The sequence below is a fragment of the Haliaeetus leucocephalus genome, unplaced genomic scaffold, assembly GCF_000737465.1.
Source record: "Haliaeetus leucocephalus isolate CR32 unplaced genomic scaffold, Haliaeetus_leucocephalus-4.0 Scaffold906, whole genome shotgun sequence".
NCBI classification, from domain to species: Eukaryota; Metazoa; Chordata; class Aves; order Accipitriformes; family Accipitridae; genus Haliaeetus; species Haliaeetus leucocephalus.
This window is the reverse complement of record NW_010973342.1, coordinates 1,343,226-1,368,924: the sequence shown is the minus strand read 5'-3', so window position 1 is coordinate 1,368,924 and position 25,699 is coordinate 1,343,226. Positions and strand designations below refer to the sequence as shown.

General features: G+C 38.3%; 1 protein-coding gene across 1 annotated transcript in view; it reads left to right on the top strand.

Annotated features, from left to right (window-relative positions):
* The first annotated feature begins 1,003 nt into the window (after positions 1–1,003).
* The window catches only part of JAKMIP1 (janus kinase and microtubule interacting protein 1), a 161,726-nt gene continuing 137,030 nt past the window's right edge, over positions 1,004–25,699 (top strand). Inside the window, exon 1 of the mRNA XM_010583472.1 lies at positions 1,004–1,121. The gene's annotated coding sequence lies outside the window, so the exon portion shown is untranslated. The remainder of the gene's footprint in view (positions 1,122–25,699) is intronic.

Sequence of the window (25,699 nt, the reverse complement as noted above, 5' to 3'; positions counted from 1 at the left end):
TTTGACACATTCTTTCTTTAACATACAGGCTCTCAAACACATGCGTAAATGCAAATAAAGAGCCAAATGTATTTGGGAAGCTCCCACCTGCAGCTGTTATTTTAAGTTAGACAGGAGTGGTTAAGGTGCTTGATATAGTGAGGAATACAGTGTGAAGAAAGGTTGTTTTTCCTCTTTATTTTTGTTGTTTCTTTAGGCACAAAAACTTGTAGTCACTATGTATCTTGTTAACAGTTCACATTGGGAAATTATGTCAATAAAGAGAAAGATGTACAGTGGCAATTTCTCATTTATCTTTCTACCCTCTGATTTTAAGAGAGGTGTGCCTAATACACATTATAAAAAATTTATAAGCATACACACACATGTAGTTGTTTTAGTGCTGTCCTAGTAACATGATGAATAACCTGATTAACTGAAACCACTTTCTAGAGGTGAAAGTCTGAAAGGTGAGCAAACATCACTTAAATGGTGAGATGTTTAGAAATAGTGAACAGACTTTTTTATATTGGTTATTTCCTCCTCTAAAGGCACAGTCCACATAGGTTTGCTTTGCTTTGTTTGTGTATTTGTTTATGTGTTGCTTACTTGTTCCCTACTAAATGCTGGACGTAGCCAAAACCATAGGAGGATCAAGATGTCTCTCACACCTCTTTGAGGTTTTCTGCTCTGTTTTCTTGTTTACAGTCCACCTTAGCAGTATTTTGCCAGTTCTCTAGCACCCTACCTTGAAAGTAAGAAAAATGGGAGCTGTTTCAGAAAGCATATTTTTCATATTTCTCAGTGCCATTTTGACTTAACTTTCATCCTCTTGGATAACTGACAGTTGTCCTCCATTTCAGTTGTCTTTGACAAGACATTAGCATTGAATATTTTTAGTTGCCTTTATGATTATGATTAGCTTTCCATTCAGTACGGAAGTGTTATTAGTGTCACCCGGCTGTATTTTGCAGTTTCACTTTTGATTTAGCGCTGCTGTTAAGCATGTGCTGCAGATGAAATGCATGGCTTCCTGGGTGTAACCTCAATAAATGGTGTCCCTTTAGCCAAGGAAAACATGGTTGTCAGCCTTCATTATGGGCACTGTCTGCTTATCTGGTTGCTTTGACTTCGCTGTGCAGGTGAGGAGGTGATATTTTCCCCCCCCGTGAGTATAATGCACTCAAGTTTAATCCTAACATTATCTATTTGTTTTAAGATGAAGTGAGCCAAGTGGCATGTTGGTGTAATTGAAACTGAAGTATTATTATTATTTGTATGGTGAGACTAAGAGTAAGCCACTGGAGAGCAATCTTCCTTGGGCTCTTCCAAAATTACCTTATTTCTCTTCTTTAATGATCAGAACGAGGAACATCTTATCTATCTAAAGTAGACCCATTTTCATAAGACTTTCCAAAATGTCAGTGATTGAGGCTGAGATTTCATCTTCTTTTTCTGTTTTTTATCTAGATCAGTATCCAGCATCTGCTAACTGTTTATTTACTGCACAGTAATGCTACTGTTTATGATAAGAAAGTGTCAAACATTTTGCATTTCTTCTCACCAGCTTGCATTTGAACTGCTGTCCAAAGGTACAAGCCTTGTTTTCTTGTGAACTACTAATTCTCCGAACAAGCTTGTTCTCCACATTTATAAATATTTGTGGCAATGTGATGCACTTGTATCCTGAGTCTAATCAGGACACGTTTCTGGGGTGGAGGGTTTACTTTGTGAGGCAGTGATTCCCTTTCTGTTTGAGTCTCTAAGCTGCAAGTACTTCCATGATTTTGGAGTAACTCCTTCATGTAGTTCTTTCTGCACTATTGGGAGGTAAACACTCTGTGATCCCTATCAGGGTGGAGAGTGCGTGTTGTGATGTGTTGCTTCTCTAAATTGCTTGGAAATGAGAGCTGAAACCCCAAGAACACAGCTTTTCCCCTATCAAGGTGTAAAGCACCGCTTTCACAATGTTTTTACCTTATGTTGATCTCCTTTGAGTCACGTTTTGGCATTTTCTGTAGAACAGATCGTGTCTTAATCATTCATTGCTAAACTTGTTAGGTATAGACTATATTATAATTATACTCTTGCTAATTTAGTGTAGCAGACCTTTCTTTCTTAAAGAAGAAATCAGTCATTTTCCCTCTCATATCCTTTTCCGGACTCCTTATTTCTTAAACAAAAAAGAATGTTCTGCAAGTGCCTTTTATCCCAGCTTCTTATATCAATGAGATTTACTCATTTCAAGAAAGATCAGAATGAAAACCTATCTTCACAATGGCAAAAGACAAAAAATCAGCAGACCAATAAGGCTGATGGACTTAATTCTCACAAAGGCAGACTTCAGCTTCTCTGTGCAGCATAATCCTTGTAGAAGATAATCATCCTATTAGCTTTTGCGTGAGGCTTTGGCCACTACCACATAGGATGGGGACGGAGGATGGGATGCTGTGCCCCAAGACTTAGTGTCTGTTCTGGTAATTCTGAGTCTTTTGGTAAAATAGCACATTCTTACTAAGAACTTTAATTACATTTGCTGTAGCCTGGCTTCCTACGGAAATGAGGCTTAAATGCTTCTGCTGTCTCTGAGTGCCCTACGACTAATTTTTGTATTTGTTGATCAATTTCAAACTGCATTTGTAAGTATTTGTAAGTATTTGTAACTGTGTTTGTAAGTATTTGTGCATTTGTAAGTATTTGTAAGGTTGAAGTATCAAAGATAATGCTCCTGCTCCAGAACTCAAGATGTATATGCATGACTGGGAAGGTTAGATGAGCCTTTTTTAATTTTTAAACCAGTTTCACTGTTGAATAGCATTAACTTTTATTTTCTGCAATGAATTACCTTGAAAAGTGAATATTTTTGAGCTATTTCTTTTTTCCCTGACATCTCATTTTATCCCATCATTAATGTTTTCTGGTTTTTGTTTTGTTTTGTTTTGTTTTGTTTTTTAATGGATTGCCATCATATGTTGCCATTTCTCAGGAATTTTTAGATTCTACATTCTACCAGCCAGGAAGTCAGGGCTATTACTACCTCTTGTAGTAAAAAATAAAGCTTTCTTGCAGTCAGCTATTTCTTAATTTTACCAACCTTGCCTTTATGTTAATAACAAATATTCTGTGTATATATTGTTTTTTGCAGATTTTTTTTTCTATTGTCCACTGCGTAAGAAAGCCTGAAATATTTTTTTTTCCTTCTTTTTCTTTTCCCCATCTTTTTACCTTAGCCTCTCCTAGATGGCTTCTAGTCTAGAAGATAGATGGCTATTTCTGTATGACAGTGGGGAACCATGACCACAGCCATGGTTAGATATATCTGAGCTAGATTTAGTTTATCTTTTTAGCCAGCTATTAGGAATCTAGCTATTGGGTAACAAAACAGTGGTTTCTAAGAGTAAAAACTGTAAATGCAGAGAACTTTTGTGTGTGTTTGCAAATGTGCACACAGAAAATACTTCAAAGATTAACATACAGATAAATAGATATGTTTTTGTGGAGACAGTATATCTGATGAACTGGATGAAACAGAAGATTCCTGCATACTAGCACTATAAAATAATTTCACAATAATACCAGATTATGCTTTAAGAAGGGATGTATTGGAGATGTGTCTGATTTAAACAGCTCTAGTCTGATTTAAAGCTCTGTCAGAGTATGTAGTGTACTTGATGTATATATTGTCCCGGAACTGAGTAAGGCTAATCCTTAAAAGAGCACAAAAGCAACTTAGGGTTCTAATTATTTGCTCTTTCTAACTTAGAAAATGAGGAGTATCTAAAGTCCCCGTATTACTGTAGGTAATAAATAGTGTGCATTTCTTACAGATTGAGATTTTAAAATCTAAAATCCTGCTGGATGTCAGTAAAGCAGAGCTTTAAATATCATGATTGCAAAGAATGATAATTCTCATCTGGAGAAAAAGCAAAATATACTGCAGGTTTGCTCTTGCATATCTAGTATATCTAGGGCTTTTGCATCTGATGCAAAAATGCATTAGTGGTTCAGCTGCCACAATCAGCTGTAACTGGCACGTAGAGTAAGGGAGCTGTCAAAAATCCATGGTCCTGCACTGGAATGCAGTAATTGCCAGCTCCTTCCTGGGAGGTGGGACCAAATGCATGAATCTATCACAGTGTGAAGCTTAGATCTGTGGCATAATTATCCTGCTCTCATTATTTCAGATTTGAGACACCCTGGAGTAACCTCTCTGTTTCTCAAGAAAATTATTTTTATTGGTATATAAATATATTGGGAGAGGGGAGAAAATAAAATGGATGGTATATTCTGAACTGACTGTAAGAGAATAACTATTTCCATGGTCAGTTTTCTCGTGCAAACAAGTCTGAAGAAGCTGTGTGGAACGTAGGTAAGTCAATGAGTGTGAGAAAGATGCAGAAGGAGATGAGTGAGTTAAGAGTATGCTACAGAGAAAATAGGAAAAAGTGGGCGTCTGTGTAGGCAGCTTTGTTGATGGCAAAATGCTACATGTTCTTATTTTGCTGTGTGCTTTTTCGTGATGGAGGAATGGATGTTCTGCACAGCTTAAGCCATGTCATTCTTTTTTCGGCTGTAACATTTTTTTTCATATGGGGAAAGAATCATTAATATAAGGCTTAGATCTCTTCTTTAGTAATGGAACTGTACGAGGGGAAAGTCATATTTTTGAGAGTTCTTGAATTACACAGATCGTTTTTTATTTTTCCTGTTTTATATTGCCTGAGATACACCCCACAGGTGATAAAAAATGTTGCGGTGGGTTCTCTCCTGCAACAGTTGTGGCTTTGAAAATAGAAAAATAAGAACTGTCTTGCTACTGACTGGTTTTATTCAGATCTCAGCTACAGTCTGCATAACATGGATTCATCATCCCTATAACTTGGATTCATCATCCCTACATCCATCAACTTTATTGCATGTGTTCTGGATTTACAATGGATGTAAAGAACAACTAGTCTAGGCGGAGAGGTTGACTGTAGTGGTTACGCTCATTGTGACTGTGACCACGCGTTACCTCTGCGCATGGGAGGAGCTGCTACAGTTTTGGGGGGTTTGCATACATATATATCCTTCTTCAATCTGCAGTAAAGTTTAAAAATCAGATTTTTTTCAGCTTTTACAATAGCTCACGCCACAACTGTTTCTGACTGGTGAAACCTGCCCTGAAAAGTGGGACCGTAAGTGGGTGTTTCTGTGTTTTGATAGAGAAATGTGAGCTTGGGGCCACAGTCCAAAACTTCAGCAGCTGAAGAGGTGCACAGGCCTTCTTCCTGATATAAAACTAACCCAGTATGTGAGTGAATCAGAACGTGAATAAATTCTATCAAGTTGTATGGTAGTTCTGAAACTCATTAAACCTGCCTGGGAACATCCATGTCGCAAAGCTTCGTGTGATCCATGCCTGCGTCAGTAGGACTTTGTTGGTTGTGCTTAGTTTTGTCATCAGTTCAAGGTGAGTTCAAGAGCTAAGCCCTTCTCATTTGAACTCCTCTAGAACTTACTTCTTAGCATTTCGTCAGAAAGCTTCAGTGTTTCTGGGGAGCAGTATTCTTAATCCACGAATGTGTTTGACTTCCAACTGCATGTGCTCTCTGTTTGAGTCTGTTCTGTTTGGTGGTAGACCTCAGGCCTGGATGAAGTTTTGCAGAAGGGGCACTGTACATGTAGAAGGCACTGGAGATGCACAAGCAATTCTGTGGTTGTTTCTGAACCTCGGAGGTGTTCACAGGTCACGGGGGAACTTCTGTATACTAACCCGGCAGAACACAGTTACTGGCTCTGTGATTTTTCCAGTATTGAGAGTTTCTATAGATTCTTGCTCGACTGACTCCTTGGGTGCCGGACAGGCAGCATACGCTCACTGCATCGCAGTACCTGGTAGATTTTGGATGCCAAGAAATGGCTGTGCAGTTGAAGCGGGGGAATTCTTACAGCGTATACATGCAAAGTTTCCCTCATTCTCGCAGTGCTGGAATATGCCATTGAGATGGCTAAGGCAATAAAGGCGGCAGTTACTATTTTCCTGTGAATGCTGGTTTATCAGTTCACTACAGGTCTGTGAGCTTCCAGTTCGGTATTGGGAAGCCCATGCCTGGTGCAAGGCTGCAGTCAGTTGCACAGGTGGTGCTCCTGGCTACCGTACCAATAAAGAAACCAGGTTCTGAGACTGGTCTTTCTGAATGACTGTCAGTAACGTGTGTGCCTACAGCTTTTGTGTTGCATGGAGCATATAAGCAAGAAAGAATAATGCTGATATTTCTATAGGTCTCAGCTGACCACAGAGTCTTCTTTAAGAGTATCCGTGGAAATCTTCAGATGTTGTGTGTTGGGTGCTGAGGTCTTTCTTATCTGTTTTTGACAAATAGGATTTAACTTTCTCCAAGTAAGATATCAGATTGTCTTTCTTCCTGTTTTGAGAACTTTCTTGTTCATTTTCGCTGTGGCTTGTGAAACTGTGCTTGGCTCCAAGGTGTTTGGTGGAAATGCTGCATGCCACCTTTAGCTGGCTGAAGGTGCTGCGTACAAACACCATTGGTACGTGATCATGACCATTGCTGCCCTCACTGTAACTTGCTATGCAAATAGCACATATGCCACTCCAGGGAAAAAAAAAATCTCACTTCTTTTCTTTATACAAGCTACTGTTGACGATAAACATTTACTCTTAAAATAAATTTTGGGGAGGTGGGAGTCTACCTGATTGTATTATGAATCTGTTGAAACAAACTCCAGGCCTCTTCTCCATATGGGCTTTAACCTGATATCAACTTAGGCACCTGTAATACACTGGAGTTGCCTGTCTTGTGACTTTTCTGGGGTAGCACACAAAATTGTATTACTGGCTGGTTATACAAAATGTCAAGAGCAGAGAGGTGGCTTGTAACTCATGTGTTGAAATTCCTGGACAAGCCTTCAGTGACTATTAATAATTTCCTTTCTATGGAACACGGTCAAGTAGTTGCTGATTTTTTTCCTCTTTTTTTTTCAGGTAAATATTTTCAGTATGCTCAGCTGAGATGTTATGGCTCATTGACAGCAAAACTGGTTCCCTTTGGAATATGGTCCTGCACACCCACTCACACTCTCTGACTGCAGATCCCCTGGTTTGTTCCTGCTCTTCTTCTCCCCTTACCAGCAAGGTCCCTTCTAGTGCCGCTTCTGTCCCCTTTGAATTAGAGCCAGTTGTACAAGACCAAATGCTTTCTAGCTTGACATCCTGTCATGGTTTAACCCCAGCCGGCAGCTAAGGACCACGCAGCTGCTCGCTCACCTTCCTTACAGTGGGATGGGGGAGAGAATCAGAAGGGTGGAAGTGAGAAAACTCGTGGGCTGAGATAAAGACAGTTTAATAGGTAAAGCAAAAGCCACGTGCACAAGCAAAGCAAACCAAGGCATTCATTGCCCACTTCCCATGGGCAGTCAGGTGTCCAGCCATCTCCAGGAAAGCAGGGCTCCATCACGCCTAACGGTGACTTGGGAAGACAAACGCCATCACTCTGAATGTCCCCCCCTTCCTTCTTCTTCCCCTACTTTTATCTGCTGAGGATGACGTCCAATGGTCTGGAATATCCCTGTGGTCAGTGGGGGTCAGCTGTCCGGCTGTGTCCCCTCCCAGCTCCTTGTGCCCCCCAGCCTGCTCCATGGTGGGGAGGTGTGAGAAGGAGAGGCAGCCTTGATGCTGTGTAAGCACTGCTCAGCAACAAAGAAGACTGTATTATCAACACTGTTTTCAGCACAAATCCAAAACATAGCTCCATGCTACCTACTATGAAGAAGGTTAACTCCATCTCAGCCAAAACTAGCACACATCCCCTTACAGAGACTTCATCCCATCCATTATGGAGTTTTTATCTCGTCAGAGATTTATAAAGCATATCACAGCATCATCCTTTGTGCTGTATCAGAGCTTATAGATCACACTGGAGCAATATATACTGTGATTCCCTGCTTAGCTAATATCATTCTGCATTGCAGTATCTAGGGTTGTTTGACTTACATGAGCAGGATGTTGGAGAAACGGCGCAAACCATGTGGCTGAAGACTTAAATGCTGTTCAGATCTACATAAACTAATAAATAGCTGAGCCCAAGAGGAAAGTGGGAAACAAGTTACAGGAAATACTGACTTACAGAGCTGTGGAGGGCACTGAAGACTGTCAGCCCTTGGTTCTGTTGTCTGGGCTTCAAACTGGATTGGGTAGTACCTATGCAGATGTGAAAATGAAGCTTTAAACTATAACCATTGCAAGCTGAGGTTTAAAGCCAGCTCTAGATCTGAGATTTCTTTTCTGCAGGCTGTTAGTAGTGTTTGTGCTAATAAACAGCTTAGAATAAGCTTGCAGTGTAGTGAGAAATATTGGTCTCAATGGGACTGTCAGGTTAAAATAATGTTTTGTTTTTAGCAATTTACAGTTTCAAGCAAATCAATTAAATATCAGAGCTTCATTACTTAAGCAGTTCAATTAAATTTTGCACTTTTTTCTCTGGTTTTGTAACGTTGGAGTAGATGGGCACATGCTGTGGCATTTGTGTTCAAAAACATGTAAACAATTTTTTTTATTGCAAGAAAAAAGAAAAGATAGCATTTCTAATAACATTGGGTTGCATGGGGGCCTTAACCTGCAAGATGTAGCCAGACTTGTATGTTTGCATGATTTTGCCTACGGTATGCCTGTAGTGAAGCTGTGCAATACATTTCAGAATTGATGCCTGCATCACTGCAACTAACAGACAATCTGCAAGCTGGATCACAATTTGACTCTGCTTCCGTTCCTGAGTATATGTGTGGGGAATAATAGTCTCTGTACAGAGATTTATTTCATCTTTTAATATCAGGGGAGTTTGATCTGCTGCTTCTTCTTCGGAATGCTTGCTGTGGAAGTATGTCAAGGAGACAAAACTATCATCCCATTCCTGATAGTGCAGAAAGCAGAGTTTTCAAAACTGGTTGTTGTTTAGTTAACCTTCTGCCTATCCACATGGCAGGAAAGGAATAAATTCGCTTGTCATCCTTCTACGTGAGATACTGAGCCAGCAGGAAAATGCTACATTCATAATGTTGATCTGTATGTAAGTTGGAGCCCAGCTTTGCTTTTTCTAACGTGGCTAAAACTCATTCTGTTTTTGATAAGTAGAATTTACATTCAGATGTTTCGTGGCTCTGTACAATAATCTGCATATTATTTCATACTGAGTTGATACTCTTCCTCTTCTTCCTTCATAGCATGATTTCTCAGTTACTGAAGTTTTCTTCCTTCTTTATTCACAAAGCACCTAAACCTTCTGTGTAACTTGAATTTCAGCTTTTTCTGATATCTGTTTCATCCTACATTTTCTTTTCACATAATTGCATCTTTTCTTCCATTGAGATTATCTGTCTCTGTAGGATGGAATGTACATTTCAGTCTGCACAGATCATCTGTATGTGCCTTTGTGTAACACTTTTATTAATATTCATAATATGTCTTCATATTATGTAATGTTAATCATAAATGTTAACATCACATTCAAATCTAACTGCATAATGCCAAAGAAATGCATTTTATAATAAATTTTACTGCTGCTAAACATGGGATTTATCTTTCTGAATTCAACATCAGCTTTCTACTTGAAGATTGTGTTGTGTTAGATGACTTTAAATTTACAGAGCATTTACAGTGTTTTTGTTTAATGCAATTTTTCTGAATTGACCTTAACACTAAGAAAAGTGACCATTTTTTCTTTCTTGTTAATAGCAAGCTACTTATTTTCTAATTTCTGATTTTTCTTTTAGTTAGCTTGCCACCAATGTACTTACTACTTTTTTTTTTTTTTTTCTGAGTGGGTGTAACCACCCTTCTAAATTTTAAATATGTTATAAATTTTTTATTCAGAGTTTGAGGCTCAGTCCACATGCTGAGTCATTGTTTAATGCCAGGTTTTCCACTGATTGTATTGTTTGCTTCTTGGACATACAGATTAGCTTTTTTGAGCTTGGGAAGAATGCTAAAAATCAGTCATTGAGTTTATCAAAGCAACATTTACAAAAAATTATCTTCAGACTTCCCTTCTCAATCTTTCACCTCATTGTGCAATATATGATATGCAGAAAGCCTAGGTGAATGGTGCTTGTGAGATGGTTCAGCGTCTGGCCCTTGTTGTGCAATTCATCCCAATGACCACGTATGGAACAGGATCCATATCTCCCTCTCTCCCAGACTGAGCTGCATTAACATGAATGTGTTTCTTGTGAACAACCAAGCCAATACCGAAATTACTGATGGATTGGAGACAATGAACAATATTGCAACTTTTGAGATACGTTCAAACACTGTCATATTTAACTACTATTTTTCTGGTTTAAGTCTGATGGATTGAAAGTAATGTGTTAATTGCTGAATAGGGAGGGAAACAGAAGAGAATTATCTTCTGCTTCCTTTTCATGTTGCTTTTAGAGTTTTGCAAAGGGCAGCTTTCCATGTTTCAGATGGTAGCTTAAGGCAAGAAAATCTTGGCAACAAAAGTCTTCACAGAAAGCTTGGATGCTGGGCAGGTTGCATTACATGAAGTGTTTACATTGCATTCTCATGGTGCAGAAACAGTGCCTTAATTGAGAGGGGCACCACATGGTGGAAGAGATAATGGCATTCACATTCGGTCTCATTCCCATCACAGAATAAAATCTCTGATCTATTTGTACGTAATAGTTGAACAACCTAAGGGTTCAGATTGCCAGTCCTCAAATCTGCTGTTCTCTTCTTCCCATAAGCTTTGAATTCTTTTCTTCTTTTGTTAAAAAGAGGCCATTATTTGTTTTTTTCCTGTCATTGTGTTTTTTTGATAAAATATTTAAGTAAAAGAAATGTAAACTGTTTTTCTTTGAGGCACCTCATTGTTTCCTTTGTGAAGAGCTAACTTAGTGGAAGAACTTTCCACTCGAATATATCCTTAGCTTTGCAGGGAAATAATTAGCATTTGAAGCCAAGATACTATGGTTTTGGTCTGTTGGCCTTGTTTGGCTTTGGAATGCAGAGAAGGGCATCCCAGTGCCCCAGAGAAAATGTGATGATCTGAAACTACGTATCTTCGAACTGCATTTTTAGTGCTTTTACTGTATATACAGCATCAGTAGACACAGTGTAAGGAAAGCAATTAGTGACACTGAAATTCAAATTATTTTTATACATATATAATTTTTGCATTATGATCATTTATTGAGATGATCTTTAAATATAGCCAAATCTAGAAACAGCAGGTACTGAAGTGTGTGATGCAATGATGAATCATAATGATGAATTCTTAATTTTTCCTTCTGTTTGCAGTTGGGCCTTTTGTTATTCCTGTCCTTGTTTCTTACATCGCTGTTTTACATTTCATGCTGTGCTTGAGTTCAAACAGTACCATGATTGTATTTGACAAGGTGTTTACAGTAGGTGAGTTGGGTCAAAAAGCAAGTTCTGAAAAGCTTCATCCTTTTCCCTGCTCTGTTTTACCATCTATAATCTCAACGCGCTGCTTTTTACGTACACCTTTTGTCACTATAGCTTTCTTTAAGCATGAAGGAGTGAACTAAACTCCTTTTAGAATTTCATTAATGCCACTTTTGATCAGTTGGCAGATGTTAGGGAGTGACCGACGCTCACCCTGGCCCCTGCTGATCCCCAAGTGCCGTATGTGTCTGCGAGACAGGTGGCCGAAGGCAGGGCTCTCCGGCGGGGAAGCCCGGCTCCCGGTGGATGCTCTCTAAACGATGAAGACATTGCTAGGATGGATGAGCATTCCTGTTGGTAGATTTTAAAGCAGAAAGAGGCCACGGTGATAACAACTTGCTTAACGTATAAAGCAACTTTCAGTAATTTCCGCATGCGTTCATCAACTTGTAAATGTAGGCATCTGCTCTCTCTGTGAATGCTCTGGTGTCGAAGAACTTACCAATTTCTTTACTTACCTAATTCCATTGACTACTTATTCACCTGCTTCAGGAATCTCTTCTTAGTAACACTGACTCTAGCTATATAGCAAATATAATGCAAATAAAAATAAAGCTTCTGTGTTATAAATACGAGTTAGGCAGAAGTTTATTTTTAGGTTACTGATTATATTGAAGATCAACATGTTTAACAAGAGCGTTCTTTGTGCTGTGCAGCAATTTTTACAATGAAATTGTACTCTCATCATTGTGTTGACGTGAAAGAGCAGGGAACTTGCTGGCAGGCATATCTGGGTTAGGCTGCAGTAACTCATTAGAAGCTCCTAAAGCAGGATTACATAAATAGGACCCTATCTTCTCAGGTTAAATATAGTTCTGTAGTTTAATCTAATATGTGGCTACCATAAAGTCACCCTGTATTGACTGACAATAGTTGTCTGACTTGTTCATCTTTTCAGTGCTATGCTTAAAAGCAAAACAATGAAAACATAAATAAAATTCACAGGTGAATCTTTCATGGAATTCACTGTGAGTTTATTGCTGTTATTTAGGGGGGGGCGTTGGATGAAAATATTAACTAGTCTGATTGGAATAAACTTTAAATATATACAGCATACTTTTCATTAATCTATTTTTTCTTTAATCAAGTTATAAAAACAATTTCTTTCTTTTTCTGTTTTAGGCTATAATGTTGAAAGGTGCTTCAGCAAAAGTACAGATAATGCTAGCTATAAAAAGCTACTGATTAAAATATATGATTTTGCAATATATCACGATCACAAAGAGAGTAAAGTAAAAGTATTCAAGATAAAGGAATTAATAGATTCCCTTGGCCTTTTTTTTAGAACTGCTAAATTTCCATTAAAATTATAAACTGAGTCATGGACTTCTAGAAGCAGTGTTCCTTAGTAAGATGTTGAATATTATTTTATTTTATATTACTACTCTATAAATACTTAACTACTTGTATCATTATTTATAAGCACTATTTTCCAGGGACATTATTCATCAGCTTCTGGTTTCCATTCAAAAGGTTCCCCCCCCCCCCCCCCCCCAAACAAAACCCACAAATGCCCTTTTCCTAACATGAGAGTTCAGGTAGGTTTTAAACAGCTTTATCAGTTTCTCTGTAGGGCCTCACCTTGACCTGCAGTCAAAAATGACATAATTTTTCATGGAGTTGGCAGGATGCGTAATTGTGCGTGTGTGTGTGTTTATATGGACCTGTATATATTACTGGTTATACACAGCAGTCAGATAGACTGAAAATATTCTTGCCAGTGCCTTGATTTAACTTTTTGGTCTTAAAAAGCCTGGTGTTGGCACTGTGAGTTTCATTCTGATGGCATCAGTATCGATGAGCTGTTGGGTAAGCAGCACCGCATTTGACAGTGCTGAAGTCTTCAACTTCTGTCCGATATACCATGAGTTGCATTTCTTAGTGTAGCGTTGCTTTTTATCTGTGAACATGTGGGGACACGCCAGAGGCCATGTTATGTTCAGTTCCAAGTATGAAGTCAGTGCCACGTCTGCTGGAGGTGCATATGCACATCTAGAAATGAGCATGGTTTGGCATGACTGAGAGCCTTAGCTGAAGACATAAAGAGCATAATTCATAATGCCTGTTAAATTTTTTTTTTCTCAGATAAGCTTGTACAAGTCTGATAAGGTCATGCCATGGCCACCAAGTGCAGTCCAGTTATAAGTTCAAGTTATAGTAGTAAACCTGTTTTTTTAAAAAAGACCCTGACAGTAGCTGGGAATCTCAGTGCTTCTATTAACTCACTGCATGCAGTAAATTGGCTGTTTTTTACATGTTCTTGCATTCTAAGCAGCGGGTTTACATTAGCAAGTTAGTGAGGACATTAAAATAATTTCACACTCTTCACTTTACTAATGAAAAGGAAATTGTTTATTGACCTTAAGTCTTAATTTCAAAGACTAGGAGCTGTGGAAGTGATGTTTGGTATATGTAGAACAAACCCAATTCTCACTGGACTATTTCCATTAGAAACACCTCACTGTTTTTTATGACAATATTCTAAAGACAGAAATAAAGTTGTTCTGACATCATGCATTAGAAATGTAAAAAAGCAAGGGCTCAGTTCCCAAAATGTAAGTAATGCAATTAAAAGCCAATAGTAAGACTGCTTCTTGTTAGCTTAAACATTGCTTGTAAGTTGGTCAGTGTTGCCGTTTTTCACTCTCTTCCCCACATTATGTGGGACAAATTTTTGACTGATAAATGTTTTCAGGGTACTTCACGGTTTTTCTGGTGGAAGGAAGCTGAGATACATTGCAACAATAATAAGAAAATACGGGTTTTTTGCTAAATAACAATGAAAATTTAGTGCTTGAGACCAAGTGCACCTTGATATAAGGTCTTTTCAGTAGAACCTTCCTAAATAAAGTATCCAAGATCAGAACTGGAGGAAGTATTTCTTTTAAAATTTGTAGGGGACAGACTTGGTTATTGCAACACATTCTATTTCCATTGACTTTAAACTTTTTTTTTCAAACCCCAGCTGTAAGGCAAACGAAACCTGAAAAATGGAAAGGTTTTTTTATTTAAATCTTTTTTTACAAACACTTTTTATTTAAAAGAGATTTTCTTAATTTTCCGGTTTTTAAATTAATTTGCCAAGCACAGAGCAGCATTTGGGAAGGTCTTGTGAAATACTACATACCCTTCTAGTTAACTAGGAAATTTTAAACAATCTGGGCTTCTTGTTTGCTTCTCAGAAAAACATCTTCTCAGATAACATCTGAAAATACAGCTAATACTTCCCTTGCTTGCTCATGAATTTTAGTCCTTTGGAACAAGGACTACCCTGTACTATTAATTCTAGCTTTGTTGTCAAGGCAATAGATGTGATAATGCATCCAGTATGTTCTAGCATGTGTTAAAAGTATTGCAGACAGGCGACATATGCTTTAACAAGATGTGGCTTTGCTAGTTTGAGTCTGTGTCTCCTTGAGCTTTTTATCTGTACCAGCTTAGGTGACTTTATAGATGATGGGTTTTTTTCATCTGGAAGAGACTCTTACAGTATTGTAACAGCTGTGGTTTTTATCCCTAGATAAAGATTGCATGTTTATGTGATGAGCAGTCCCATTTTAAGCTAGGTTTCTGGAATTCCAAGAATAATAATCGTCAAAGCTATTAATAAACTACTTTGTCCAGATTAACTTTGAAATTGATTGCTTTTCAACTCATACAGTAACTGATGGTTCCTTTAGTGTATTTGGGTATATGTTTAATACTTTGATAGATGCCCTAGAAATAAGTACCGTAATAACAAAATTATGTTCACACAAATTTTTATTTTGGAGTGTATGAATGAACTCCAGTTGCCCTCTGTAATCTGTAAGGAATTCAGCATCTCTCTTGCTAACAAGATATTTTGCAGGTGTTACTATAAAAATAACTTCTATCAGAAGTCACTTTATCTAATTTATGTTTTAAATTATTTACAGTACAAGATTTGCCAGAAATGGGATGCATGGCTTAGTAATAGGGATGCAAATTCACAAGCTTCATGTTTAAGAGAGTGGTTTGTAAGGCCAACAGTGACAAGGCAGCTGTATCTCTGTCTGGAATTTCCCAGGCAGAAGAATGTGCAGATGTACTGCGTTGAATTGCTATTGCATGCCCTAGGTGGTTTCTAAATGCATCAGATTTACTGTTCATGGACAGTAACTTCCATGTTCTTAGAAGTCTTGGCTTGCTCACTATGCATCACATATGTATAGAGAGTGAGTCCAGATTTTTTTGTTATATTATTGGCAAGTATACAAATTCTGTCTAGGCAGGAAAAGTAAATGTTCAGGTAAAATGCAGGTCATTGGTGCCTTGCATTGTGTTTTATATCTCTAGTTCTGAATGATCCTTCCTGTGAGGCAGCCCTTCTCTAATGCTTTGTGCAGAATGTTCATATGGGTGTCTTGCTCTTGGTGGTAATTCCACAATTAGAATTCCACTGAAAAAGAGCACTTATTGACAACACTTTATTAGTGTGAAATAAATTTTATTTATCTATTTAGCTATTTATCCCTCTTTCAAGATCATATGAATTTAAATAGCACCTGTGTACATCTGTTTGTCTAAGCCTTTTGCTAAGAAGGCTGCTCAAAAGATCTCAAGGTGTTGCTCCATTTGATTTTCTGAAGTTGGGTTATGTAATATTTGTAAATGTACTGGGTCAGTGGGCATGACTGCATCGTGGCCTGAATATCAATTTGTTTCCCCCTCATCTGAAACCTAGCAGGATACTCTTTTTATTTAAATTCCCAGATCACGGTGACTTTATCAGGCCAGAGGGGAAGAAAAAACCAGCAATGTTCTAGCATGTACACAGACCTTTGATTTACCTAAAAAAGCAGCAACTGAAAATGTAGTGGGTTTACCATTGTGTATGCTACCTTTGTAGCATGCTGTCATCGTTCTGTAACTTCCAACACATTTTTGCTGAACTACTGACTAATGGGTTTGCACCAGTGCAGTGGGTTTCTCCATCATCATTCTGAATTCCCTCTTCCCTCTGCTGCAGTTAGTTTTTTATGATACTTTGCAAAAATTACATCCTTTCTTTTCTGGATTACTTTTACTTTTTGAATTTCCATGTAGGCTCATAAAGTCCTCTGAGCCTGAACTTAGGAGAAATGCTATTACATATGCATGCTCTGTTCTCAGCTGTCTCTGAGTTGGCACCTGTGGCCACTGTTGGAGGCAGGACACTGTGTTAGATGGGGCTAAGCGCATCTGAACCGGTATGGGGGGTCTTAGCAGCACGCAATTCTTTAGTCTTATTGTGGTGCTTAGGAGAGGGCATCTCTAAATCTTGGGTGTAGTAGTTATCCAGATAGTCGATTTTGGTGGACTCATATAACTACAGGAATAAATGAGATCAATTAAAATGCAATTATAAAGTGGAAAGGGAGAGAACAGGCCATGCTGTAATAATAACAATAAACTTAAAAAAAGGGGGGCGGGGGGCAGGGAAGACCTACAGATAGGAAGAGCACAAAGGAAGTCTGATTTTTATCTTTTCCATAAGGAAGTAGTCATATTCAATGAGATGAAAGAGTTTTCTTTGTATACACATAAGGATGACAGTGAATTAGATCCACTTTAATGAGCATGGCAATATAGTCTCTGTGTATGACACAGTCACTTGGCAATACTAATGTGATCTGGGCTGGCCTAAGCAGATGATTGCATTTTTGTTGAATTAACCAGAACAGATGATAGAAATGACAGCATAATGCTGTAACTTCCAAGCAGCTGAACCTGAATGTTTACACTTTGGGATTTTACATAAGGAGTTATAATTTTGCCTTTTTAATTTTGCCTTCTCCTGGCATAGCAGACAGCCACATGTTAATACTTAGAGCCCAGGTACTGTTGTATAATTTGGTTTTGCTTTTTGTTTACTAAGCTATCCTTTGACTGTGAAATATTAGCTTAACCGTGAAGACTGAGGTGCTTTTGCTACCTGATGAAGTTTGCATCTGACATCTAGCTCTCTCAGCTTTCTTGCTATAAATGTTGCTTGCTTAAGAATAAAAATTTGGAAACTGCTTAATGTTGAATAAGGGAAAATGGAGAGATGTTGGTAACAGTCCTTTACCTTTGAATGGTTCTATTTTCAGGAGGTAAATTTAATAAAAATTACTGTATAGATGCCATATTTCTTTGATTGAAATTATATTAAATTTCTCAGTAAGAGCTAACATAAATAGTCACTTTTTAGGAACAACTACTGCCTTATTTTTATAATACCCCTTCGCTTCACAAAGTTTTACCTGATAGTTCCCAGCAAGAGAGAGGTCTACAAAAAACCCGATTCACAAGAAATTTTACTTAGTATCTGAACACATGCACACTATTACAAGGCAGGTTTTTTACTCTTTCTAACTAAACCAATTTCTTCTTCCTATGGAGTACTGAAACTTTGCTCATAAACTACATGCAGTATCGCATAAGTTCAGCTGCTGGCTTCTGTACCCTGTCCTGTGCTCTCAGGTGACGGCTTCCCGTTTGCTCGCTGTTCCCAGAGAAGGAAACCATCTCATAGTAATGTCCTGATTAGGATCTTTTTTAGTTTATCTTTTCAGAAGGATATTAAATCAACCAAGTTTAATTTTGTAAAGGTCTATTTCTGAGACACAACTTGTCTGTCCCTGGCCTATCTTACTTATCCCTTGCATCTGCCCATTTCTGTCATTATTGTATCATACTAAGTCATATCATAGCTTTTTCAAATATCCCTTTAGTTTTCTTTTACATTATTCTATAAAGGTCTTGCGGGTATCGGAAAATCCAACGCTATGTGCAGAATATTGTCCAGTGCCCAGGCAAATTAGATTGTTCCTCTTTCTTCAATCTCTCCTCTTTCTAGAAATCCCTGCAGCATTTCTAATAAGGGGTTCCAAGTCTGGTAACAGTGGGAATTCTTGGAACTGTCTGTACCACTTTCCATGATTTAAAAATCCATTAGTTGCGAAATGCACACATTTACCCTGAATATAAAGGGAGGAGGATGCACATGTTGGCAGTGTTTTGAAACAGGCAGTAGGTTAAATGGTCTTAATGTCTTCCTTCAAACAAATACGATGAATAGAAAATGCCACTACATTTTAGGCAGGAACTCTATGTAAAATCAAAATAATGTCATTATCAGTCCTTGGGTCTGTTTGCAACAAGTTGTAAAGTACAATTCATTGTATTTCTCATAATTTTTTTACAAATATGTCTAATTTTATGTTGTCAGCTAGATCACTGTGGGTATTTATAAATAGCTGGAAAAAATGATCATATCTATTTGACTGTTTTTAAATTAAAAAAAATCAGGTGGGCTGCAGGACATTAAAATCTCATTAGTTGTTTAGTAGGCAGAAGTGGATTAAAAAGCTGGAAGTGGGCTTCCAATACAGTTTAGGCCTTAATTCCATAAAAGTTTTGGAAGCCAACACTGCGATTGAAAGAGGTTTTCCAACTCCCCTGCCATGCCCAGCTGCTTTTTCGTCTGCCAACCTCTCCTTTGTGCTGGCTCCAGCATTTTTCAGATTATGAGATGAATTGGCTCAGAGAGAGCGATAAAGGTTAAAGATATCGAGACAGGAAAATGCCTCACTTTCAGCTTGGATTGGTTCTCTCTTTTGGCTTGCCACAGCTGTGCTGGCTCAAGGTAGGGACACAATTATTTCTTTTTAAGGTTTACATTGGCTTAAAGTGTTCGGGAAACTATGGCCTTAATTGTGGCACACTGCAGGGAGGGAATGAGCAGTCTCAGCGTGCATCCTTCTAGGAATTGCATCTGATATCACTGACTAGAAACTTCTCCCAAGATGGTATTTTCGTCAGGTACATGCCTCAGCACTCATGTCTTGTGTATCCTATTTCTCTGCAAGTTTCTGGTGTCCCTCATGACCACCTTCCCCAAGAGCAACAGGTTGATAACTGACTTAAATCACTGATGCTCCGCAGCAGCCTTTGCTGAAGTGTAATCATTTTCACTGCTTCTGTGCTGAATTCTGCACAGCTTTGGCAGTACGTGCTTCTGCAAAGCTGCCATCAGCAGTAGGGTGTTGGGACCGACTGGGTGTCTGCAGGCTGCAGCAACGGCATCAGGTCGTACTAACATGACCATCAGTAGGTGCTGGTCTAGTTAGGCTATAAGGAAAGGCTGTATTCACAAAGACAGTGAATTGCCCAAATCTAAAGTAATTCTTAAAATGTCTGCATAGTAACTTCCACTCTGCAAGTGTCTGAGTGCGTGTGTCCGTAGCTCTGGTTTTACATTTTTACAAGTTAATACAGATTTTTCATTGCTAAACCAGTCACTGTTCACCTGCATTTAACCTAACCTGTGTCCCCAAACAGGACCAAGTCAGTAGGTGCGTCATGCTAACATATGCTGGTACATTGGCTGCCTTAAGAAATGCAATTACTGGAATTTTTGCTCGGAAGTACAATCAGAGGAAGAGGTGGCTGAGGTATCCTTTTCTGTGTCTGTAGAAGACTTTTTGTTCAGATCAGAAGTAATCCTCATACAAAATATTATAGGATGTCAGTTCCCTATTGAAACTATGTCACTTTGTATAAAATAATTAAAGATTTATTGGTCCTTAGGGAAGCACCTAGATCTCTAGACTAGTGTTTGGGGCTCTCAGTGGAGGATAATGAATCAGTCGTTTGCTGGGCAAGCATTGCAGTCATTATAATTGTGGGAAGGGCTGTTACAACATGCTCTTCCAATTGCATCCTAAAGATAAAATTGACACCCGCTTCATTTTTTAAGAAAAGGGCATGGGGAATTGAACTACAAAAGAGGGTTTAGAGCTGTGTTAAGTGGAGATGCCCATCTTAGGAAATCTTAGTTACAGAAATACAGCTTATTGCCTGTTTTCTGCTGAGGATTGTGTAGAGAGGGAAAAAGGAACTTTGCATTTATTGCAGAGGCAGGGGAAGGACCGAAGGCTGGATATTCCACTTCCCTTAAGTGATTGGCATCAGAGTTGTGCATTTTGTGATGCCGCAATTGCCAAACCCCTCTGTGGATCTACCACAAAATCATTAACTAAAAATGATGTAAAACAATCACCATTAACACATGGTGCAGCTCCCAGCAGTTCAGCGTGCTGCCATCTCAAATATTCAGAATAACCTTGAAACTTAGAAGCCATGTCTGTTTTCCTTCTTAGTAGCAGCTTCTGGACAGAGTTGGAAACACTATTTATCTCTGAAAGCAGCTTAAATGACAATAACTTGAATGCTGGGAAAATTGATTACCTAAGGTGTTCACTTTTGGCTGATCTTAATACACTGGGCAACTGGAATAGCAGAGCCACAATTATAACAAAATGAGTAATATCAAAGAACGGTAAAAAGTTTAATGGCAGCTTCTTCATCAAGTGTTCCTAGTTCATTCATTACTTCATTGTTCCTACTGAAGTGTTTCATATTAACCGTATTTAAAAAGACAGTCTGCTAAGTGACAGCAGTTGGTGATGGTTCTCAACTGCAGCAGAATGCCAGCAAGTAAAACAAAGCAGTGTAACACTGACTGTCACTAAGACAGGACTTGATGCTATCATATATTGCAAAGTTTTCTTATTAGCCCTGAACAGTGAAGCAATTAATGTTTGGGGTTTTTTTGTACCTAATTTTAAATTTATGCAGATAATACCTACGTGCACCAGTATCAAATATCTTCTCTGTGTACATGAAACAATCTATTTTAGGATTGTTTTGGAGGGCTTTTTTTTTTCCTCTAGTTGGGAACATCTCGCCTTTTTACCTGCAAAGCTATTTGCCCCAAGTAAATTGAGTAACTAATTTGAATTAGCTTTCTGAAATGCAGAAAACAACAGTAAATGTAATTTTTTCCACCTCTCCAAAAAATGACACTAAAATAGATTCTTTGTATGTAAATGTAGCAGTTTCTGTTATTCTAACATTCTTCTGTTTTGAAGCCCTGTAGTCACTTCACTTTTATCCTTCCGTAATCACTTTCTCATTGCCTTTCTTTTCTGCAAGTATTATAAACTTACTGAACTGATGGAGAGGGCAGGCGAGGTGAGTGAATTTTCATTTTCAATTGTGTGTGTACGTAATACAGGTCATCTCTTCCGAGAGTGTTTGTATACTGAAAAAGCATTGATTTTTTTTTTTTTTTCCCAATTTCCATTATCTCAACTGAAGCAATTTCATAATCACCGGTCAGAAATTCTGCTTGTACATTAATCTGTTTTCAAAGTAGGCAGATTAAGAAGAAATACCAGGTACCTAAATATGCAACTGTAGATGGCAAGGGTTTACAGTCACCAGGTATGCTAAAGATGATGCTGACATTAAACTTTGTCTTTTGCCATAAGGAGGAACAGTGTAAGTAGACTCCTAAATAACTGTTCTTGTAGAGTAAGTGCATCACTATTGTACTTTGTAATTTGAACTCCAAAAATATTTTTATTTTTACTGTGTCATGTTAATATTGTATCATTACATAGTTTTCCTGTCTTAGTCTGATGTAATATAAAATTAAATTGCGTTATTTAGTGACTGTTATTAGAATAATTCTTCTCCTTCCTCCTCCCGAATATATCTTCTAGTAGCCAGATAGCAAGTGGAGTAGCGGTAGGTAGAAGCGATGCTGTGATGCAGTTCTCTCCTAGTCTGGTGCAGGCAACTGAGTATCTTCAGGATCCATTGGAAAGTAACGCAGAACTTGCAAGTTTATGCCTGTAGCTGGGAATGCCCTACAAAGTCAGGACATCCCTTGTAAACTAGCACATCTAGTTACGCAAGGCTCTCCTGATATTTTGTGTTGTCAGGAGGGCAAAAGCTGTTCTTTTTCTGACAACGTATCACAGCAAGGCAGACTTTCTGCAGGATGATAAATGACAGATTTTTAATAGTATTTGACACAGCTGCATTAACTCTGTTGCTGAAGGAATGAAAATATTTTTTTTTTTAAATTCAAAAGCACATTATCATGTAGCAGGACTTCATTTAGATATGAAAGATTAAATCATGTTACTTCTTACACAACTCATTCATCTGTTTGGAACATTGTTATTTTGATTTGAAGCATTTGCCAAAGGGTAGGTTCTTGGCTGTAGGTCATGAATATATAAATCTTTATCCCATAGTGGTAAATTTTACTCTCCTTCTAAACCTAAATTCATGCAAGAGAGAGTATCTTCTGCTGTGATGACATTCTGCCAGAGTAGTAAGCTCTCAAGCCTTATGAACAGATACATAGTTCAGCATTTTTAAAAATTACTGAAGAACACCATACTCTGACTATTCTTGTGAATTGTTAGAACATTGTTGAATACTGTAGTTTGTGAGGAAGAAGCAGAAAAATGAGGATGTATTTTGTTCTGTAGTTTACTTGAGTTTGAAGGACAGTTTATGCAAATATACCAACTGATAGTACCTTTTGTGGTAATGAAGCATTTTAGGTAAGTCACGTAGCACATCTGTTTCATAACATGAAAATTTCATAGTGATTTTAGAAGTTGGCTTTAGAAGGCCAATGAAATCTTTTCTTCATTTTTTCATTATAAGAAATAAATATACATTCAGATTTGTTAAGCCATTTCATAGAGAGGGTGATGGTTTTAAACTAAAAGAGGGTAGATTCAGACTAGATATAAGGAAGAGATTTTTTACGATGAGGGTGGTGAAACACTGGAACAGATTGCCCAGAGAGGTGGTAGATGTCCCATCCCTGGAAACCTTCAAGGTCAGGTTGGACAGGGCTCTGAGCAACCTGATCTAGTTGAAGATGTCCCTGCTCATTGCAGCGGGGTTGGACTAGGTGACCCTTAAATGTCCCTCCCAACCCAAACCATTCTATGATTCTATGACTCGATGATGCGCAGTGTTAGTCCCTCATGTACGCTCCTCTCTGTACCCAACAGTAGCTAGCAATAACCAAAATGAAAGAAGGAAAACAATATTTTATTCATTTGACTGCACTATCTCCTCCTAGTATTTTTAGGTTTCCCAATTAACTGTGCGATGTCTTTACACCTGTTAGATCTTTTCAGACCTCTTCAGTTTTTTTAAGAAATAAACTGCTTCTTGTGATAAAACTTCAGTCAGATATTCCATTTAATTCTTAGTCTTGGCTCTGTTGTAGATGTGTTGTGGATGGAGTGATGCACTTCACTCACAAGAGACAAGTAGCAATAAAACAGCAATTTAATGAAATTTAATAGTAAATGTGACAGTGGTTTAACAAGATTTGATGGCAAGGTACACTTGATTATTTACTGCATAGAGGATAGGGTCAGACAAAACTGTCAGGGAGACCCTCCTGTTGAGTCATGAGGTTCAGAAAGGACCCCCTTGCATTCTAAATTCCTTCTCAGAGAGGAGTGTAGGTGCGGCTGGATCCAGACTTAGTCCTAGACTTGGTCAACAGTTTATGTCTATATGCGCTATCAGTGCTTTATATCACTTAGCTAAGATTTCAAAGTTTCAGCGTGCTTATTCCCAATTCACTTACCGAGTATCTGACGTGATAAGGATTCTCTCAGCCTCGAAGAGTAACCTTGAGAGGTGTCTCTGCTGTGCAGGAACGCTCAATGGGCCCTGGGCTGTCCATTATTTATGGAATAAGATGGTTGGCTTATAGTCATGTATGCATACCGACTACAGCTGTTAGTTTCTTCCAAATTTGGCTTGAGTTGGACATTGACCAGCACGGTGGTTAGGTGGGTGCCTTGCTCAAATCAGCCCTTGGCTATTGTGTTGTTATCTGTCTGCCCTGAATCCACACGACCAGACACATCCTTTAACGACCGCCACTGGTGGTTATCGCTTGGGCAGGGTTATGGGAAATAAAGGTCAGGTTGCAGGGAGGGGAGCACCCCGTCAGAAGATGCCTTTGCATAATGCCCTCGGTTCTGTAGTAGCTGCTGTGTCTCTCTCACATTGTGTAACAGGAAAGATTGTCCCAGATAGAGAAAGATTCCAGGCATATTTACTTCTGCTAGGGTTGGATTGGATTTATTTTCTGCGAATCACTATTTTTTAAAAAGAAGTTTGCTATTCTTGAAAAGCATAGTGTAGCTTTACAATGTAGTGCCGGTATGCCTTATACTCAGTCAAAGAGTAGCAATCAAAAGTGGTTCAGTAAGTTACTGAGCGCTCTAAGATGCAGCAGGGTTTCAGTTTGTGTTCATGGTTTTATAGTGCTGACTGTTGTTCACCAAGAATGAAACGCAGGCTGTTCCATAAATGAATGAAATGCAATTCACTCTTCTGCCAGAAAGTGCTCCTTTCTTGTTTTAAAGATAATACAAAGCAAAGCACCTGTTCCAAATATGGTTGTTTTTTTTCCTCCAAATACATAGTTCTTGGAGTATCCTAATAGTTCGGATAGCTTCACAACCAGATCATCTGGCTATTGTCACAGTGTTTTGCTGACAGATTTCCAAGCTGGTTAGTCACCTTGCAGATGGGACAGCCAGATCTAAAGTTGATATTTTCTAGAAATGCAGAAGGGTTGCTCGCTCATTCCTAAATAGTGCTGCAGATGAAATGAAGTCTAGCTCTGTTTAAAAATAGCAAAACCCAGGAAAGCCCAGCTGCTCTGAATTTCCTCTGTGCATTATTAGGGTTCTACAATGACACTTATTTTGTTATTTACAGGGCAAAATGCTCTTGTAGAAGTCAATAGCAAAGTTTTTAATGTTCTTGATGGAGCCAGGAAATTAATAAAATTATTCGAATCATGATCTATATGCTGCCCAAAGGCAGCAGCATAACCTGATTAGAAAATAGTGTCTTCAATAGTCTCTTCCTCCTATCTGGATTATGTGTATCTGTAAGAAAGTTTTAAATTAAAATAAAAAGCATTGTGAATCAAGTGTCTGGTTTTTAAATATAATTTACTGTAGGAATTGTAATTACCAGTATGATTTTATGTGGCTAAGGGCTGTTTTTACTTCCCTCTGAAACTTTTAGTTAGGAAGCATTTCTATTTAAAGGATACATTTGATAAGAAAAAAATCACTTTACAGAAATGCTCTATTGTAATTCTGCTTTTAAAACCTATTACCATTTAAGTGTTTTATTTTTTACAGTCAAGATATTTCTCAGGGGTACTTACTTTTTTTATTCCTCCTGCACTTTAAAAGCACTAGTATGAATTATGTCCTATTGGAATACCGATGAAGGCCTTTTCGGGGATGGGGGGGAAAGGTTGTAGGGTGCGGCAGCAGTCCTCTCTGCAGCTCAATTTGTATGCTGCTGTTCAAGAATGAGTTGCTATGAAAGTGTGTGTTGGTTTTTAGT